Raw genomic sequence first — 21649 nt, forward strand, 5'->3', positions numbered from 1 at the left:
GAATTTAACCATTAAAAGAATCTATTAAAATTTAAAAAATACACATGTCTTTCAACTTAGCGGTTCAATCCCATGACTACAGTCCTCAGAAATTAAAGCATTAATATGGAAAGTTTTATTTACAAGGACATTTTTACTGAAGCATTATTAGTAAAGACAAAAACAAACAAACAAACCCAACAACAACAAAAAACAAGAATCCCACAAATACAAGCTGGCAGTAAAGAGCTGTAGGGGAATAACTGGTAAAATAATTGACATCACCTCACCAAGGTATGTTTTTTGATAGTTAAAAAAAAACAGGTTAAGATATAGTTTGCAGGCCGGGCCCGGGGGCTCACGCCTGTAATCCCAGCGCTTTGGGAGGCCGAGGCAGGTGGATCATGATGTCAGGAGATTGAGACCATACTGGCTAACACAGTGAAACCCCGTCTCTACTGCAAATACAAAAAATTAGCCGGGCGTGGTGGCGAGCGCCTGTAGTTCCAGCTACTCGGGCGGCTGAGGCGAGAGAATGGTGTGAATCCAGGAGGCGGAGCTTGCAGTGAGCCGAGATCACGCCACTGCACTCCAGTCTGGGCAACAGAGTGAGACTCCATCTCAAAAAAAAAAAAAAAAAAAGATATCATAGTTTACAAAGTATTATTGAATGAGAACAAAAAATGACGTGGAGAAATTTGTATAAAATGATCCAACTTGTAAAATAAACATGGACTAGCAAAATTCCATGTATCTCTCTCGTTCTCTCTCTCTCTCTCTCTCTCATTCTCTCTGGCGGGGGTGTGTGTGTGTGTTTGCATTTCTATGAGGATTGAGCATAGAGACAAATAACAACCATAGTCTAGGCTACAGTCATGGGGTGCTGGGGAATTATAGGGATAGAGAAAATAGGGGCAAGCAAAAAATAAAATAAAAGGCTGCGCTAAGAAGATCTCCATCAAATATAATTCCATTTATGTAAAATTAATATACATATGTAGATATGTACAAATAAATAGGAACAAAGAATTAGAACTTAACCTACTGATTTGACAACTGTTACATACTGAAAAAAAAAATCAGAATAATGAGAGTAGTAGTATTTTAATTTGTAAAGTCAAGCTATCCAACCCGCTGAACCTGAACCCATCACTCTACCTACTTAGATATGTGTGCATCCTTTTGAATTTACATATGCTTGCATACATGTATATGAGCCTAGAAACAGGAAGTACGTGGCCATGCGCGGTGGCTCATGCCTGTAATCCCAGCACTTTGGGAGGCCAAGACAGGCAGATCACCTGAGGTCAGGAGTTTGAGAACAGACCAGGAATTTGAGGACAGGAGTTCGAGACCAACATGGTGAAACCCTGTCTCTACCAAAAATACAAAAGTTAGCTGGGTGTGATGGCAGGTGCCTGTAATCCCAGCTACTTGGGAGGCTGAGGCACAAGAATTGCTTGAACCCAGGAGGCAGAGGTTGCAGTGAGCTGAGATCACAACACTACACTCCAGCCTGGGCAACAGAGTGAGATTCCGTCTTAACAAAAAAAAAAAAGAAAGAAAGAAACAGCAAGGATGCACTGGATAGCTTTTTCTTCATACATCTTGTGATGGTATACTTTTATAATTATACTTACAATTTTGTTTTATTTTACTTTTTGAGACAGTTTCACTCGTTGCCCAGGCTGGAGTGCAATGGCACGATCTGCACTCAACCTCTGCCTCCAGTGTTCAAGCGACTCTCCTGCCTCAGCCTCCCAAGTAGCTGGGATTACAGGCACCCATCACCATGCCTGGCTAATTATTTTAGGAGAGGTGGGGTTTCACCATGTTGGCCAGGCTGGTCTTGAACTCCTGACCTCAGGTGATCTGCTCACCTCTGCCCCCCAAAGTGCTAGGATTATAGGTGTGAGTCATCACGCCTGGCCTTATGATTATTTTTGTAATTAAAAAAATACTTAATAAAGGACACTTTCAAAATAACCAAAAATATTTTCAAAGGAAGAAAAGAAAAAGAAGCAAGCTAGTGGTTCTTTCTCAAGGGCTGAGGGGTTGTTTCTAATTCTGCCAGAAGAGAATCTGGTCACCTGCCTTGATGGACTTTGACACAATGTTAAATAAGTTACGATTAGCTAAAAATGGAAATGGTAAGAAGGGATGTGAGTAGCCAGAGCTTGTTGCGGGCCAGACCCGTCCTGGTCTGTGTGAGCATTAGCCAGAAGAGCTAAGCTGCAACAGCTCGTTCTGATGCTGACCTCTTTCTTCAAGGGGCTTATCTTTCAAAGGCAGGGCCTGGCTAATCAAGGGTCAAGGCAGGGCCTGGCTGATCAAGGATCTAGACAGGGTTTGTGTTCTTCTTGTCCAGCCACCAGATTTCAAATTGGACTGTCATTGTAGCTTCCATGAAGGGTCCCAGGAGTTCTATAAACTCGAGGTTAAATCCTGGCCAGCACACAGAGACCTGGGAGCAACCTTCCCAAAACAACCCTTTAACAAATACTTTCTGCTTTAGCGGGAGGAGGACCGAGAGGAAGGGAAGGACACACACAGCATTAAGTGGCTGTGGATATTTGATCAAACAGTTATGCAACTGATTAGAGCATTTGACAGAAAATTAATGAAAGATTTTGTTTTCCTACCACTTGGGATTTGTCTGGCTGCCTGTGCTGGAATTCCAGATGCATTTGGATCACTGTGATTGTGTAAATCCTGCTGATCTTTAAAAAGAGATCCTTAGGATTTAGAGGTGGAACACAGAGGAGCTCCCGTTATCCTGACTTTCCACCACTCAAAATGGAACAGGGAACTAACAGGCCTCCTGTACGTTCTGCCTTTACATCTCTCAGCATTTTTTCTTCCCCCCTAATTTACCATATCACAAGGAAGTTATAGATATTGAATCAAAGTGCATCGCTGTAATCGAATTTCATCTTGAGACTATTTCTTCCATTAGAGAGTATAGCTCTGTTAAGGGCTCTGATCTACTAAGTAGCCCTAATCCAGAAAATTCACATAGATACTGCCTAACCATGGCAAAGGCACAAGAGCATTGGCTAAAAAGGTCTGGTGGTAACTTCTGATAAATATTAGGCCAGTTGCAGCTCATCCCTTTGGATTTGTGGTTTTTTTAAAAAAAATCTAAGAATCCTGTATAGATATAACAGGAGAACAGAAATGTTTCTGGACCTACCTCTTCCTAATCTTACAGAAAAAGCGATGAGTCTTTAGGAAAGTACAGAGTAATTCAGACACAGTAAAACACTAGTTAATTTTGGGGAAATTTGCATTTTTATGTGTAAAAATTTGACAAATTCTTCTGAAATTACTAGACTTGCAAAGATGAAAAGCATCAAGTTACAGGACTCGAGTGACAGGCTGTTCATCCCTTCACTTTCCTTGTACATATTTTATTTCTTTAATTTCTCTTTTCATACTTTATAAATATACATTTAGAAGGTGCCTCAAAGATCACATCTGACACGTAGTAGGCATTCACTGTATAGTTGTCGTATGAGGATATGCCATGACAATGAATTGCTATGTTAGTCAGGTTAGGCTAAATTATGTTGTTATAACAAATAACTCTAAAATCTCGGCAGCTTAGCACAACAAAATATATATTTTTTGCTCAGACTCTCATGTGAATTGACAGGGGGTTTCCATATCTAGTGGTTGGGGATTCCCTTTAACTTGTGAGGCCATCATCTCCACACTTGACTTTCAGAGTGGTTCTAGCAAGAGATAAGAAAGATGAAGGAGACACACTGGCTCCCAAGGGCCTTGCAATGGAAATGGTACATCAATTCCTCTCATATTCCTGTTTGCCAGATGCAGTCATGTGCTCCAGACCCCAAAATAAAGAAGTATGGGAAATGCAGTGAGCCCAGGAATATTCAGTGAGCACTAATGGCCTCTGCTGCCCTTGGTTTTTAGGAGACAGAGAGGTGTAAATTAAAAGCCAGCGCAATGTTTTCCACTTTTATTTATCTAGGCTTCATTACAACTAGTCTTGCAAGGGACTCTGTGGGGAAAATGTTTTTCTTTTCATGGTGAAACAACTTTGGCAAATGCTGTGTATTATATTTACCTCATCCAATTTATGATGTGCAATTATTTATTAAAGGTTTTAAAAAGTTCAACATCAAAGAAACTGGTTATAAAAGACAAGAAATCAAGCCGTGAATCTAATTTATTTATTTGATAAATATTTTTTGAACACCTACTATTAATATTTGCCAGGTATTGAGCTAAAATTTTGGGGGGAATTAGATGAATAAGGCCTTTTTCTTATCCACCAGGAGACTAATTCCAGGGAAGGCGTATAAAGTAATTCCCTAAGTGTACTCTCATTACAACAGGGGACACATATATTACCTATTCACCAATGGGTGTCTGTATCTTTTTGTGCCAAAGCAAGTTTTGTAACTCACTTGAACACATTTTGGGTGTTATTTTGCAATCTATTCATCCTGTAGTAGGCAGGCAATTTAAAAATACAATGACACCAGTTTACTTTCTAGTAGTTGGCATTTTCCTTAACACTATACACCGTAAAACATCTATGTTTTAAAGATCAAATACTGGCCAGGGGTGGTGGCTCATGCCTGTAATTCCAGCACTTTGGGAGGCCACGGCAGGTGGATCACCTGAGGTCAGGAGTTTGAGACCAGCCTGGCCAACATGGTGAAACCCTGTCTCTACTAAAAATACAAAAATTAGCCAGGCGTGGTGGCGTGTGCCTATAATCCCAGCTACCTGGGAGGCTGAGGCAAGAGAATCCCTGGAACCTGGGAGGCAGAGGCTGCAATGAGCCAAGATCACGCCATTGCACTCCAGCCTGGGCGACAGAGCAAGACTCTGTCTCAAAAAAAAAAAAAAAAAATTAAAATACTATAGGATGCCAATCACGTAACAACACATACTAGAGTGACACAAATTTTAAAAATTAGAACAGTGGTGCATTCTTTTAATAAAAAATATTAAACAACCCCAAAGAAAATATATATTAATTCTTAGATTTTTGCCTACAACCATTAGTCTAATTTTCCTAATATATCTTTCTGGAAGAAACTACTGTTACTAGTTTTTTCCAGAGGTAGTTTGCGTATATACTATATTACACATACATATATAAAATACCTCTTTTATTACATATACAAATTTGTAGTATTCTTTCATTTTTATCATGTATAATATGTATCTTTTTAAAACATAAATATTAAACTATCGTAAGTTCTATTCTACACTGTCTAAAAAAATTTAAAATATATCTAGAATTGCATTCTGTGTGCATGCATGTGTGTGACTGTACATACGCTCACTCATACGCCCTGGGTGTACCACAATTTATGTAACTAGCTCCCTACTGATAGTCATTTAAGTCAAAATGGTTTCTAGACAAGTTTATTTTTAAAAAACTTCATGTGTTTGAATCTTTTAAAAAGCAGCCAAAGTAAGCTAATGCATCCCTAAAAATGTGGTTCTTGTGAGACATTTTTAATACTCCAGTGGGTTTTTAAAAGGATACAAACTTATAGCTAGACAGGAGGGATAGGTTCTGGTGTTCCTCAGCTCTGTAGGGTGACTATGGTTAACAGTAAAATATGATATAGTTCCAAATAGCTAGGAGGATTTTGAATGTTCCCAACACAAAGAAATGATAAAAGTTTGAGATGATGGATGTTCGAATTATTTTGATCTGATCCCTACATTACACATATCATAACACTGCTATGTACTCCATGAATATGCACATATTTATGAACATATTATGTGTCAATTTTAAAAAGCTTTTAAATAAAAAGTAAAAATTCTGGATTAAAAAAATACATAAGGTCCAGGCACAGTGGCTCACACCTGTAATCCCAGCACTTTGGAAGGCAGCGCTGGATGGATCACCTGAGGTCAGGAGTTTGAGACCAGCCTGGCCAACATGGCGAAACCCCGTTTCTACTAAAAATACAAAAATTGGCTGCACGTGGTGGCAGGTGCCTGTAATCCCAGCTACTTGGGAGGCTGAGGCAGGATAATCGCTAGAACCTGGGAGGCAGAGGCTGCAGTAAGCCAAGATCGTGCAATTGCACTCCAGCTGGGGTGACAAGAGTGAAACTTCGTCTCAAAAAAAAAAAAAAAAAAAAGAAAAGTAAGAATATAACCTAAGAGTTTGCTTCACATCTGTGCGTATAAATATGTATGGATGTGCAACTTAAAAATATGTGGCTATTTTATCTTTTTAAAGGTTAATTGATTTAGATGTTAGGCTCACTAAAAGATAGTGTTCAAGATTCATCCGTTTCTGAATTCATAGAAATATACCCTGGACATAGCATGGGCATATATTGATACATGGAAATAACTATTGGTGATAGTTCCACAGCCTTGGTGGGATTTTTACAAAGATGTTAATTTTGTTAATTGTATCCAAAATTACTAATACTTTCCGAGTTGTTATGAAAACATGTAGCATTGGGAACACAGACATTTAGGAAAAAGTGTGAATATGTTTCGCTGTGGATATTCAGTGCAGGTAGAAAAAGGGAGCAGAAAGAGTGTTACTCGTATCTCCTTTAAGACAAAGCCAGCTGCCTGGAAATACTGAAGGAGGACTCTGGCCAGAGATCTTCCACCTGCCGGGGCAACCAGCAATGACTCCCATCCTCAAAGTGATTTATGAACTTTAATGGAGATTCGCAAGAGCCCCAGAGGGCAGAGAGGTTATAATTACTCCATTTACAAAATGGGAGATAGAGACACAAATAGGTTAAGTGCTTTGCCGCAGGCGCCCCGCAGTTGCTTCTGGAGTTCCACGGCAGAGGGGCCTGCTTCCCCAGCTTGCTCACACCCCAGCCCTGGGTGGCCTTCCTCTCCTTCCCAGGGACTCTACCACTGCCCTGCAGAGAACAGCTCTGTACCAGAAAGCCCAGGGCCAGGTCTCCACTAGGAGAGAAAGGTAGAGAATTAGGGTCAGAGGGGAGGTAATTCAGACTCCACTGCAGGCATTCTCATTAGGAGTCTAAGCGCCAAGGCTGAGTCTGTCTTTCCATATGGATATGCACCCCGTGGACATTCAAGAACCTGCTGGTAATCATACCAATTACCCAGATTATAAAGGCGATGAGTATCCTTTCCCCTTAGCTATTTAGATAGTCATCAGATTTGACTTTTCCAAAGACTTGGCTGAATCCAGATTTCAAACTAAAACAAAGGTTTTTCTCTCATCACCCACCTGGTGGTTAATTTCTTCCAGGATGTCACTTTAAAATGCAAAGCAGAGAGTTGAGAATATTGCATGACTACCAGAAAGGAATATATAGACTGGCATCTGGCAATTGGGATTACGCTGAGCCAAGAAATGGATAATGGAACCTACCTCAATCTTTGTCCGAATCCTAGAACATTCAGATATAATAGTTGTTAATATTGCTGGAATTTCTGAAGGTGAAAAACTATGTAAAAGAAAGTGCAAAGAGAAACTCATTAATAAATATAATTTATTCATTTGCTAGCAGCTGGGGAGAGGGTAAGTGTTGGGAAGGATAGCAATCAGAGAGAAAGTAGATTTTTTATTTTTTATTTTTTTTTTTAGAAAACAGTGCTTTATTATAGCTCTAGAATTAATAAATAAGCTGAAACCAACTGCCTATAATCTACAGCAGTGGGGACCACAAATGGGCAAACTAATGGAAGGACCATGATGACGGGACTTGGACACACACATCACTTAGGGAGACAAATCTAGAAGTCTCCCTTTCAAACTGCCTTCCAACAGACACCCAGCATAGTTATTCCTGTTTCAGAGATAGCACCCAAAGACAAAGGCCAGAGCTTATCGTATGAATGCCTTGTTTGCCACTGTCACATTGTGTTTTCCTTATAACAACAAACAATAGTTAACAAAAAATAAGAACTACCACAGAAAATAACAAAAGAATACAATGATTGGTATTTTTTCCCACCTACATTTTGGGAGTTTTAGAATTTAGATAAATTTCACTGGGCTCTCTGCTTCTTTCTCTTTCCCTGAATTCCTAACCCACTGAATAACCTTCAGTGTTTATTTAAATTCTCATTTTCTCTTGAAGTGTTCTGGTTACGTCTGCAGATGTTGAAATTGCTTTACAAAAACGTACACATTGCTAGTATTAAAAGATGCTTTTTAAACCTCACAATTTAAAAAATTAATTCCTCTTATATTTGTACATAGATTACTCAGAAAGTTCCTTTAGAAATAAATTCCAGTGACACTGATTTTTTGGGTTTTTTTTGCATTTTTATTTCAATGAAAAATCTCACTGCTTTTTTTCTTGCATTTGATTGCCCAGCATTTGGTTCCTTTTCCTCTCTGGTTGGCTGCTGGTTGTGGTGCAGGCTGCTGCTTCATCATTTTGCATTCTCTCCTTGGTTTTAGGTGTTCTTTCAGCCAGGACCAGGGCCTTCCTGCTCCAGCGAAGCTCATCCACCTGTGGGTCAAGCAACTCCATCTGTCCTCAGGACGCTTTTTGAACACTGGCTCACTTTAGAGCCATAAATGCCTAGGTATGTGAGTTAATCCAGTCTCCTTGGCTGATACAATCCATGACAGGATCACAAGCTGCAGGGTAATAAACATCATTTGGGTGCTAATAAATTTCAAGCTTTGAAAGTAGGTGTTTATGTCTAGCAAGAGATATTGTTGGCAGAAGGGAACTTTCTTGGGGTGTCTGTACATTGTTTTGTAGGAAAGACACCAGTGGCCTGACAAGATAAATGATCTGAGGTTTCAGGTAGAAGGGACAGGGAGTTATTTGGTAGCAAGAGCCTTGGGCCTACCCAACTGACTTTCCCATTCCAGTCGCAGCTCTGCCCCTGGTATTTCATTCCTCTTTGAGCTCCATAGTTTGTAGCTGGCTCTATCTGTAAAGGGAGACCAACCTAAGCCTTGATTTCTTGGGTAAAGGGGTGTCAATTTTTATTACATTCCTTTTTTTTTTTTTTTTTGAGATGGAGTCTTGCTCTGTTGCCCAGGCTGGAGTGCAGTGGCACAATCTTGGCTCAGTGCAACCTCCGCCTCCAGGTTTCAAGCAATTCTCCTGCCTCAGCCTACTGAGCAGCTGGGATTACAGGTGTGCACTACCACACTTGGCTAATTTTGGTATTTTTAGTAGAGACGGGGTTTCATCCTGTTGGCCAGGCTGGTCTTGAACCCCTGACCTCGTGATCCACCTGCCTCGGCCTCCCAAAGTGCTGGGATTACAGGCGTGAGCCATCATGCCCAGCCTTTTTACTACATTCTTTGCCAATCTTTAGTTTCCCCCTTGCATATCCTTCTCCTTGTGTGATAAAATTTTGTAACTTTGATTTTTCTATTCTAGATTTTGGATTGGATTAGAGAATAAAATATGTAGAATTTTGTTCTTTGGATGTCTTTAAAAAGAGGGTAAATTCCTGTTTTGGTTGGTCTCTATGGTGTGGTCCGACATGTTCAATTAACTGCTCAGAAAGGACTAATAATTTCTGAATCATCTTTAGCTTATTCAAGACTCTTCCATGATAATGGAGATGCAAAAGAGAGACATAGCACAGACTTGCAACCTAGCTGGGAAGGAAAGAGCGAGAAGTATGAAAAATGAAAAAAGGAAGCCCAGGGTTGCTTGGTGTGCAGCCCGCCCCGACGGTATGGGTGTGTTCTTTCCAGGCGGAGGGCACATGAGGGCATACAGCCTGGTTTCACCAATTAGATGCAAGGAGCTCCATTTTTATGCTATTTCAGTCCACTACTTTACAAGGACAAGAACATACTACCAGAAGCCAGTTTAGTGATTTCACCTTTCTTTTCATCCTTCCTACCTTGTTTGTGTCCTAGAGATGGCAGTAAGGATTGGTTAGTATTGGAGGGTGGCTGCTTTGAGATGCTTCTAGTTTCCTTTCTCCATCAGTGACCCCCTCATTCTGATGCACCCACCTTTGCATTGAAGGTCTCTGTCAGGCAGCCATGGACATGTGTTCCCTGCCCTCCATTTTGGAAGGGCTGCTACATTAATAGGTGAATGTAAAATCAGTTTCTTGGAGTGTAAGGCATCTGACTGTGATACAATGAGTTTTGTGGCCAGAGGGTGAAAAGAGAGTATATAGGCAGTATAAGTCAGTCCTCTGTGAAATGCTTTGGGTGGCCCTGGTGGAACTACTTCTTTATTTTCAAGGGAGGTGAAGTGGTCCAGCATGAAGTTTCTACCAGTGAGAAGTATGTGGGTAAATGACAGCTCCCACCTTTAACTTTTGCCCAGTTGCTAAATCTCCCCTCTCTTTGTGCAACATATACCTGACACCCTGATGGATGCTTCTCCCTGCAGGTACCGTTGAGTAATGAGTCTGCAGCTGATTAAATCACGGGTTTCCCATATCTTTCTTATTAGTTCTGCAGCACAGTTCCTTGAGCTGACAGCTGTACAATAGCACCTTTTCAACTGTTTCTGGTTTCATGCCAGAAAACTTATCTTTTAACGATTTTGCACCCACCTCCCAACTCCCAGAGCGAGTAGAGAAAGGGAGTATATTTTGAAAGAAATTCCAAGCTTCTTTTGTGTATTTTTTCACTTGGCAGTCCAGTTTGTCACTGATTAAAAGCATCATGGAAAACAGTTTCAGAACGGCTACATGAAGTCCAAGTTCATCATGTTTTAACACTGCTATAAAATACTTTTTTGAATGTTTACTATGTGTCAGGTACTATGCTCGGTGCTGGGGATAGCGGGTTAGCAAAAACTGTTTTGTCTTAAGCATTCTTTATGATTGTAGCCATCTAAATTGCACACTATGACTATGAAGTAGGTACATTCATGTCTTTTCTGTTGCTTTGAAAAAGATCCCATACTAAAAGGTACAGAACAAAATCTTTTTTTCCCTCTATTTTCCATAACCCAGGAGATACTGCTCTATAAAACTCATTTTTGTATCAATTTCTTGAGAACCTTGTTACTCTCAGGAATCACCAACCTCAATTAACTGGGCTCTTCCTAAATAAATTAGTTTGCTTTGATTTTATGGGCACAGTGGAGTCTGGAACAGTTGTGTTTCCCTATTTTCAGAGATATTTAAAGCTATGGAGACACTAAGGTGGTATAACATACACTTTTTTTCTCCTAACACTATTTCTGATCTGATTTATTTTCCTCCTCGGTTACCTTTTGTGTGATTTTCTCACTTATTTAATTTTTTCCATATTCAGTACAATTTGATTACCTATAGTCCCCATGTTGTACATTTGATCTCTGTACTTGTTCATCCTATACCTCTGCTACTTTGTATTTTCTGATCTACATCTTCCCATTTTCTATTCTGTCCTGTCCCCTCTCCAGCTCCCCTCTCTGCTGAGAGCCATTTCCATTGCTAAATAAAATTCTCTGCCTTCACCATCCGTCAAGTGTCCGCACAACCTCATTCTTCTTGGATGCTGGACAAGAGCTTGGGACCCAGGCGACGAGGCAAGGGGCCAACTGAGCTGATAACACACTACTGTTCATGGACAGTGGAGCCAAGAGAGCATTGTAACACAGCCTTTGGGGCTTCGGGGTCGCAGGCATCCCCAACAGGGTGCCACCTCAGGCCGAGTAAACAGAGCTTGCTCCTGCTGGGGCCCTGAGAGGCCAAAAAGGTCCTGTAGTTGCTCACCTGTACCTAGTCTGCCCATGTGCGGCGCCTGGAGCAGCCGGCCGGGTCCCGCACTCGCTGGCTCATGCCTGGTCTGGCTGTGCATGAAGCCTTCTCCTGTGTCGACTCCCAGAGCGGCCGGCTGGGTCCTGCACTCGCTCGTTCACATGCTCCCTCACGCAAGGGGTTGAGCGTGGTGGGCTGAGTCAACGTTTGCCCCTGTCACGAGTCCAAAGAAGGGGCTGAGAGAAAGCCTGCATCATTTCCTCTTTTTAATTAATTAGTAACCTTTATACTGTTTTCCATAATGGCTGTAGCGCTGTACATTCCCGCCAACAGCGTATCAAAGTTCTCTTTTTCTCTTGCCTTCACAAGCGTTTGTTATCTTTTGACTCTGATCATAGCCATCCTAATGGGCATGGGGTAGTATCTCACAGTGGCTTTGGTTTGTATTTCCCTGGTGATTAATGATGTTGAGCACGTTTTCATGTACCTTTTGGTCATTTTTATGTCTTCTTGGGAGACATAACTGTTCAGATTTTTGCCCATTTTTAAATTTGTTTTTGTTTCTCTACTATTGAATTTTATAAGTACTTTATACATTTTGTATATTAACCCCTTATCAGATATACGATTTTCAAATACTTTTTCCCTATCTTTAGGCTGCCTTTCTATTTTGTGTATTGTTTCTTCTGCTGCACAGAAGCTTTTTAGTTTGATGGAGTCCCATTTATTTATTTTTGTTTTTGTGGCCTGAGCTTTTGATGTGATACCCAACAAATCATTGCCAAGGTCAATGTCCAGGCACTTTTCCCTAATGTTCTCTTCCGGGGGTTTTATAGTTTCTGGTCTTATATTTTGGTCTTTTATCCATTTTGAGTTTATTTTTGTATATGTTATCAGATAATAGTCCAATTTCATTCTTTTGTATATAAAAATCCAGTTTTCCCAGCACTATTTATTGAAAAGACTGTCGTTTCCCCATTGTGTCCTCCTGGTGCTCTTGTAAAAAATTGGTTTGCTTTGATTTTATGAGGACTGTGAAGCTTGGAACTATTGCTTTTCCCTGTTTGCAGAGATGTTGAGACGTACAAAGCTATGGAGACACCAAGATGTTATAACATAACATTTTTTCCCGTAGTAACACTATTTCTGACTTTATTTATTTTACTTTACATATTTCCCTACTGTTTACTTTTTTCATTTATTTTAATCTTATAGAAGTATCTATACACATTTTAATAAATTCTTTTAATAAATACAAAAATACAAAAATAAAAAAATTCTTTAAATAAATTTAATACATTCTCAAATTCTTTTAGGAACAGGGTGGAAATATTCATAAATAAATTAATAAAATATGAAAAAAAATACCTGAGAAAATAAGCCAGATACGTTTATGCTAGAAACTTTCTGGAGGTTTTAAGAATTTATCTAGACAGGGAGGTGGGAGGAGGGAGAGCACTGGAAAAATAGCTAATGCATGCTGAGCTTAATATCTAGGTGATAGGTTGATAGGTGCAGCAAATCACCATGGCACGTGTTTACCTATGTAACAAACCTGCACATCCTGCACATGTACCCTGGAACTTAAAATAAAACAAAATAAAATAATAATTGAAAAACATTTGACATATCTGATAGGCTTCCCCAAACCAAATTTCAGCTTCAAAATTGTCTTTGCTGACCTGTAACTTTGGGGGGCTACAGAAGGCCCCTGAAGCATCCAAAAGAGGTAAACAGGACTATTTGACTTGTTAAGTTACTTGGGAAGGATTGTCAAAATAAAAGATAATATTTAACCTTCTTCAGGTTATATTTTAGTGTATGTCATCAATATGTTCCAAAAATATATGGGATTTCTAAAATTCTACTATGTCTGAGTATATGCTCATAATCAGTCATAATTATGGTTATTATGTTAAGTTATTGTGGACCACAGAAATAACCAAATTCCCTTGTCAATTGTGTCTTTAACTATAACTATTTTTTTTTTTTTGAGATGGAGTCTCGCTGTGTTGCCCAGGCTGAAGTGCAGTGGCATGATCTTGACTCACTGCAACTTCCGCCTCCCGGGTTCAAGCAATTCTCTTGCCTCAGCCTCCTGAGTAGCTGGGATTATAGGCACCTGCCACCAGGCCTGGCTAATTTTTGTATTTTTAGTAGAGATAGTGTTTGCCATGTTGGCCAGGCTGGTCTCAAACTCCTGACCTCAGGTGATCCACTCACCTCGGCCTCCCAAAGTGCTGGGATAACAGGCGTGAGCCACTGCACCCCACCAACTATAACTATTTAAAGTCATTTCCACAGTTAGTTGCTTAATGCTGATGCAGTTTCTGAAAACTTCACAAGCACGCAGAAATCCTAGAATATGGTGTCTTCTAGGAGGTTCATGAAAGGATGGAAAGGACCCTGAAAAGCTCTCTTGAATATAGGTTTCTAATTATTTTAACATCATATCATGGGTAATAATTCCCCCATGAATTCCCCAGTTCCACAAGAATTGGACTGGGTAACAATTCCTAAAACTTTAATGAAAACACTGACTGGTTTATAAAACTGCTAACCCAAATAGAACAAAAAATTCCTTGAATACCAAGGAAATATTTTGCCAGATTTTTATGCTAAGTCACCCAAAACTAAAATTATTTAGGTATACAACTTGAATGAACTCCATGGTCTAAATCAAATTACCTATGCTAACCCCTTAGTTATCAGTGCTATGCACCTAATTTGGAGAAACAACTGGTATTCAAGAGGATATAGGTCTAATGTTAATTAAGCATGAACTCATGGAGAACCAGAACAGCTGCCTTGTCCTTCCTGAGTCCGTAAAGCTTTTGTTATTAAAATTTCCATGACTCATCATGGAAAAGATAAAATGATCCAAATTAAATATATTGGTGTGGTGACTTATAAATTGCTAGAATTGTTTATAACCAATGTTTGATTTGTCAAATCCATATTTCTGGGAAAACAATCAAAGCTTCAGGTACATTTGGTTACCTGATGGGCCGTTTAAAGATTTATAAAGGGATCGTCATTTTCTTTTTTTTTTTTTTTTTTGAGACAGAATCTCGCTGTCTCCCAGGCTGGAGCGCAGTGGCACGATCTCGGCTCACTGCAAGATCTGCCTCCCGGGTTCATGCCATTCTCCTGCCTCAGCCTCCCGAGTAGCTGGGACTACAGGTGCCCACCACCATGCCCGGCTAATTTTTTGTATTTTTAGTGGGGACGGGGTTTCACCGTGTTAGCCAGGATGGTCTCGATCTCCTGACCTTGTGATCCACCCACCTCGGCCTCCCAGAATGCTGGGATTACAGGCGTGAGCCACCGCGCCCAGCCTAATTGTCATTTTCAATGTATGTTTTCTGGTTGTATAAAAGCTCTCCCATGCAAGAGGGCTGTTGTTGTAACAGTAGATTATTATGGTACAGTGTATTTTCCCCAGGTAAAGAAAGCTTTTTAAGGTTCACTGAGGACAGTCAACCTCTTCACAATCTAGAACTCGAAGACTGGATCTTCTGAGAACATCAGAGAAAGACTGCCCTTGCCATCCACACTGCAACAAAACTTGGGAAACTTGAACTTTGGGTTCATAATGTCACAACTGAGAAGGGTCCCTCACAATCTTAGAACTCTTAAGGAAAAGCTAATCAGGAAAGTTTTTCCCCAGAAGAAGATGGCATCCTTGATGTGAAAGCTTTTCCGAAGATCATGGATCAAGACTTCTCTACTATTATGAGACTCTTATCTTCGAATATTTTTTCCTTGTTTATGCCTCTATGAATAATAGAAATGAAAAGAGGGTCTGTTGTGTGAACTTATGGGCTATATGTTTTTTGTGAAAGATTTTGCAGCCAGCCTTATACAGGGATAAACTTATACTTTGATAGATAAAAGATGAAGGCCTAATGAAGGTGAGAAACTTTAATGGTACATATGTTGCCTCATAATCAGTCAGAAACAGAACATCAATTCACTCCTCTTAACTCACATCATGAGTTAAAGAGAACATTGCCAGGAGGCATTCAATGTTTTTTTTTTTTTTTGAGACGGAGTCTCACTCTGTTGCCCAGGCTGGAGTGCAGTGGCTCGATCTTGGCTCACTGCAACCTCTGCCTCCTGGATTCAAGTGATTCTCTGCCTCAGCCTCCTAAGTAGCTGGGATTAGAGGCACCCGCCACCATGCCTGGCTAATTTTTGTATTTTTGGTAGAGATGGGGTATTCAATCTTTTAGAAGGCCAGCGTTTGTTAGGTCTTTTTTCCACGGTTTGGAATAAAAGAGGCAATGAGTAGAAATGTATCCCTCGTGATAGGCTCTATAGCAGATTCTACTGTAAAGGCTATGGTTACACAACGGACTTTACATTCTCTTATGAAAGTTATGCTAAATAATAGAATTGGCTAAACAGAAAAGGTTCTGTGCAGCTGCTGGCACTTATGTCCTATGGAGAAATACATCAGGTATTATAGGGATTCAGTTGTAGGGGATTAATGAAAAGACCGCTTAGTTAAGCAAGTAGTCTGTTTATCTAACTTATTCTTTGATCTATTTGATTTTAGGTGGTTTGGTTTGTGGGGACCCTGGGTAAGAATCATACTCCAAACTCTTGGTATCATCCTCCCGATAGTCATAATAGAAGTCTCCCTGGTGCGCTGTGTTCTCTTAAATATTTTAAATGTTTGCACACAGCCGTCTCTGAATGCCAAATGATCTCTCTTCAACTGGAATGACAAGAGCTGAAAGAAATGTATGACCACGAGGACACCTTAATCTGTGAATGACATGCTGAGATCGGAAACCCCAAATGATGGTAACTGAGAGTGGTGCCAAGGCCCTAACTTTTAGTCACACTCTCACCTAAGTGAGAACCTGACCAAAAAGGGGGAATTTTTTTTTTGAACAAAATTACGGAAGGCCATTGCTTTGGACTGAGCTCATGCACTAGGCCCCAGCAGACCAAACCAAACCAAAATGGAGTCACTCATGCTGAATGTGACATAATCAAACCAAGACTTTAAGGAAACACATAGATCCTAGAATAGACCAGGTTTGGTTTTCTCCTGTAAACAAGATATTCCAGCATAAGGAGGTACCCTTTCCTCAAGTCCTGGTTCCTACCTTTGCAAAACTTACTGTTCTACTGTTTCACAGTGGGTTTCAAGACCAAATAAGTATATTTACAGTGGTGATAGTGACATCAATGACTAAAGTTTTGGTGAATCTCTCAAAATTGAGAAAATGACCAAAAGGGGGCATTTGTTAAAGCGAAATAAATGTGGCCTGAGAAGGACGGCATACTTCTATATTTGAGTCCTTGTAGACGAACTACAACCTAACTTAATAGGCAGACAAGGTTGAAAACCTAACTTAGGAATCTGCACCCGCAACAATAGCTGAGTCTTGGCCAATCCCAGCAGCTGTACTTTGTACTTCAACCACTCATATATTGCTGAGTGTTCAAACTGTGTTCAAATAAGGCAAATGCCGAGCTGTCACCAATCCAGTTGTTTCTGTACCTCACTTCTGATTTCTGCACGCCACTTCCCTTTTGTCTATAAATCTTCTTCCATCACATGCCTTTGTGGGAGACTCTCTGAATCTGCTGTGATTCTGGAGGCTGCCTGATCCGTGAATTGTTCATTGCTCAATTAAACTCATTTAAATTAAAAAAAAAAAAGAATTTATCTAGACAATTTTGTTGTTTTGCAGCTCTCCAAGTAAAGAACTCATATATTTTCAGAGAGTTTTATCTCTGGTTAAGGTGGACTATCAATATGTCTAGTTTATTTCTGAGAATGTTCTACATTTAATTTTGTTGGGGTTTGTGTATATAGAATAAGACAGTAATTTATCTCAATTTAAATTATAAAAGCTATACAAATCCTGGTTAAAAATTTTCACACAGCATATAAAATGGAATTAAATGCTAAATTATAGTCTCTTGCCCTCCGCCGTCCTCTAAATTTCACTCGTCATCGTGTGTAACACTATAGACTTTTCTATGCACTTATAAGAATGCTTATATATTCTACATATGTTTTATATATTCACAGTACACAAATGCTTTCATGCTATCTGAATGAATCGTATACTTCTGTGAAATAGCCTTTTGTTAATTGATAATATATGGACTTTTTTTCATGTCAGTGTAAACAATTTTCTTTTATTCTTTTTTTGTTTTCAGATGGAGTTGTGCTCTTGTTGTCCAGGCTGGAGTGCAATGGTGCCATCTTGGCTCACTGCAACCTCTGCCTCCCGGATTCAAGTGATTCTCCTGCCTCAGCCTCCCAAGTAGCTGGGATTACAGGCGCATGCCACCACGCCCAGCTAATTTTTTGTGTTTAGTAGAGACAGGGTTTCACCATGTTGGTCAGGCTAGTCTTGAACTCCTGACCTTAGATGATTCACCCGCCTCAGCCTCCCAAAGTGCTGGGATTACAGGTGTGAGCCATCGCGACCGGTCCTCTTTTATTCTTTATGTAGCTGTTCAGTATTCCATTATATGAATACTTCCTACCTTATTTGACTACTCTCCAACTAATGGGCACTTAGGACTCATCCACACCCCCCTTCTTTTTGTAAGCAAACATTGCTTAATAAATATCCTTGTTCCTAAGAATTTTAGACACCTGTGAGAAAGATGTATTTCTAAAAATATACTTGCTAGGTATGTGCTTTAAAATTTTCCATAGATATTACCAAACAGCTTCCCATATGATATTCTCCAAAAAGGAGTATTTCTATCATATCATTCTCTAACAAAGAATGGATATAGTCTAACTTTTTTCCCATATAAGTGGAAAAATGATATTTACTATTTTGATATTAATTTCGTTATTATGAGTGAGTTTGAGCTCCTTCATTTATTAACTATGTTTTTTTGATTTCTTTTTCTCTGTACTGTGTTTTTAGACTCTTTATGCATTTTTCTCTTATTGGATTGTCCAACTTTTTCTTCTTGTAAAGAGAGATCTTTACATTAATTTTCTGTTTTCCATGGTATGCTGTAAATTTTTAAATCATGGTTGATCATGTGCTTTATACGCACACACACACACACACACACATACACAAAGTTTCTGGTCTTATATTTGGTGATAGTGGTTATGGACACTATGACTACATATATATATATAAATATATATGTAAAAAAATATATGTAAAATATATATGTGTATTATATATATATGTTTACACCCCCATATGAAATTTCTTTTTTATAGTTGAGTTTATCAATTTTTTTTTTTTGAGACAGAGTTTTGCTGTTGTTGCCCAGGCTGGAGTGCAATGGCGCCATCTTGGCTCACTGCAAACTCCGCCTCCTGTATTCAAGCAATTCTCCTGCCTCAGCCTCCTGAGTAGCTGGGATTACAGGCATGCGCCACCATGCCCAGCTAATTTTGTATTTTTAGTAGGGACAGGGTTTCACCATGTTGGTCAGGCTGGTCTCAAACTCTTGACCTCAAGTGATCCCCCTGCCTCGGACTCCCAAAGTGCTGGGATTACAGGCATGAGCCACAGCACCCCACCAAGTTTATCAATTTTTTATGGTGTCTTTTTTCATCATGCTTATCTATCCCCTACAAAACTGTAAGCATGTTTTGTCATGCTTTTTCTGCTACTTTTTCTGGTTTAATTTTTTTTAAGGTAGGTCTTTAACCCCTTAAGGATTAATTTGACTCAAAAAGTGAGGTATGAATTGAATGCTTTTTCTAATCTGTTTTTCCAATACTATCTTTTTTTGATTTTGAAAGACCCCCATCTTTTTTTCCAGGCATTGTAATCTATCCCATCGATCTGTCTGTCTGTTCCTGGCTCTGGTACTAGAAAGGTTTAATTATTTTTAGTTTTAAAATGTATTAGACTATGTGCAGCTTGTTTGAGTGAATTTATTTGCCTATGCTTGGAGCTTCCAAGAGACCCAGTGGAATCTGGTAGTGTGGGAAGTGGGGTAGGATGAATGAGCTAAAATTACTCATTTGGGCTCTATGTACCTCTAGAACACAAGCCACTGGAGTGAACAGCCAAGTTCTACTACTATTACATATTTATTTCAAACTTTGCAAAGTGCTTTCCTATGTACTGTCTCTTTAATCCTAACAACAGTCTCATAAGGTAGAGGTTGCTATTCCTATTTTTGCAAAATGTCTTATGTTGAGGTCTGAGATTTGATGAGCATCATACAGCTCCAAAGTGGCAGAGCCCAGAGTCCAACCCCAGGTCCTCCCTCAAACCACAGCTGTACCATTCTCAGGGTGAATACTGGATCCTCCACTCAGCCTTGGCCATGCCACGAGGAGTTTCTTCTTCAGCTTGGAGCAGGTGATTCCTCAGCTGAACCAAACACCCTTTTGAAAATCTCCTCTTGGCCGGGCGTGGTGGCTCATGGCTGTAATCCCAGCACTTTGAGAAGGCCAAGGCAGGAGGATCACTTGAGGTCAGGAGCTTGAGACCATCCTGGCCAACATGGTGAAACCCCATCTCTACTAAATATACAAAAATTAGCTGGGCGTGGTGGTGCACAACTGTAGTCCCAGCTACTCAGGAGGCTGAGGCACAAGAATCGCTTGAACCTAGTGAGGCAAGATCACACCACTGCACTTCAGCCTAGGTGACAGAGCGAGACTCCATCTCAAAAAAAAAAAAAAAAGGAACTGCCCAACACAGAGACCCTGTTCCCAGTGGGCTTTGCCTGAAGCTCTTCCAGCAGCGAGCTAGCACAAGGGTGGAACCTACTGTTGATCTGTTGATTAAGCCTATGCAGTGCTTTCTTTCTTAAAAGGATTAAGTTTTCCACTCTGCTATTATTTTTTAAGAAGGGAATTTTTCTGTAACACTATAAATTCTTTCAGCAGATATTCATCAACAGCCTCTGTGATAGCAAAGTATTTTTCAGCAGAAAGAAGTTAGTTTGACAGATAAGTATGCTGCATAATTAAAGGATTAGCATAGTTTCTCCTGAAATTAAATTAGGAGGGAAAGACTTTTGTGCGGACTTGTTTATGATAACATTATTTGTTGTCATTTTGCAAGGAATAACTGTCAAGCCATGACATAGTGTCAGTTTTAATATTTGAGCCTCAGAGATGAGCAGAAAATGACATTTACACAATGTGACCAGTGGCACATACCTGAATTGTTTCCAGCTACTCAAATCCAGACATCCTCCCTTTCATGAGTGAAGGTGAATGCTTCCACCCTCCGTCCCTCATTTGTTTCCCTGTGGAGGGAAAAAGCTTCCTTTTCTATTATGTTCTGGAAGCAACCTGAGTTTTGGGCAGACTGAGTGGTTGCTCGGATTGTGTGATTAAATCTCTCTGACTGAGGCCACAGTGACAGGGCAGTGGATTGGGGAAAGACTGGTTGGAAGGGTTTTGGAGGACAGAGGACCTTGGTAAAGGACCGTGCAGGAGAGCAGTTTTATCTCACTGTCAAAGCCTGTTTTGCTCCTTCCAGTCCTCTTTGCTTTCTTTTATGCAGTTGTTTTCTCATTTCTACAGAAGCAGAGATCATCTGGCTGGAGCATTCTGGGCATTTGCTTCGTGGAGAGCTTTGGTATGGGGGCCGTGCTTGTCTTCAGCAGAGGCTCTGGGAGAGCCAGACTTCTGTGTGTCTGTGGTGCAGGATGGCATTCGCCTCTCAGAGAGCCTAGGTTAACTCTTTAAGCCCTGAAGCAGTCCGGAAGAGGCTAAGCCAGACTTGGCAACTACATTGGACCCCAAAGCCCCAAAACTCTGCGCGATTATGCTGCCTCCCAAAGGTGGGATTTGCAGCTGGGTTTTGAAAGATAGTGGGATAATTTTAGGTTCAGATTAAAGAGGGGGATATTGCAGGGGGAGAAACAAAACATTAGCCAGGTGGTGGAAGCAGGAAAGAGATATCTTGAGAAGAAGAGGGAGATGTTGCAGGAAGCCCGAATGGGGCCTGGGAGGGGTGGCAGCAGGTACGATCTGTGCCTTGAGTCACTCCCCCTTGGTGCTCCTGTGATTTCTGTACCTCTGCATCAGACAGTGACTTGCAGGCTGGCAGCCTCC

The 21649-nt window shown here is 40.3% G+C and overlaps 1 long non-coding RNA gene across 2 annotated transcripts in view; it reads left to right on the forward strand.

Moving 5' to 3' along the window:
* Positions 1-21649, forward strand: part of LOC134756879 (uncharacterized) — a 171766-nt gene that overhangs the window by 145594 nt on the left and 4523 nt on the right. For both annotated transcript variants that reach the window (XR_010130254.1, XR_010130255.1), the window contains one exon: positions 8390-8517. This is a non-coding gene — a long non-coding RNA (uncharacterized lncRNA). The remainder of the gene's footprint in view (positions 1-8389; positions 8518-21649) is intronic.

The sequence above is a fragment of the Gorilla gorilla genome, chromosome 13, assembly GCF_029281585.2.
Source record: "Gorilla gorilla gorilla isolate KB3781 chromosome 13, NHGRI_mGorGor1-v2.1_pri, whole genome shotgun sequence".
NCBI lineage: Eukaryota > Metazoa > Chordata > Mammalia > Primates > Hominidae > Gorilla > Gorilla gorilla.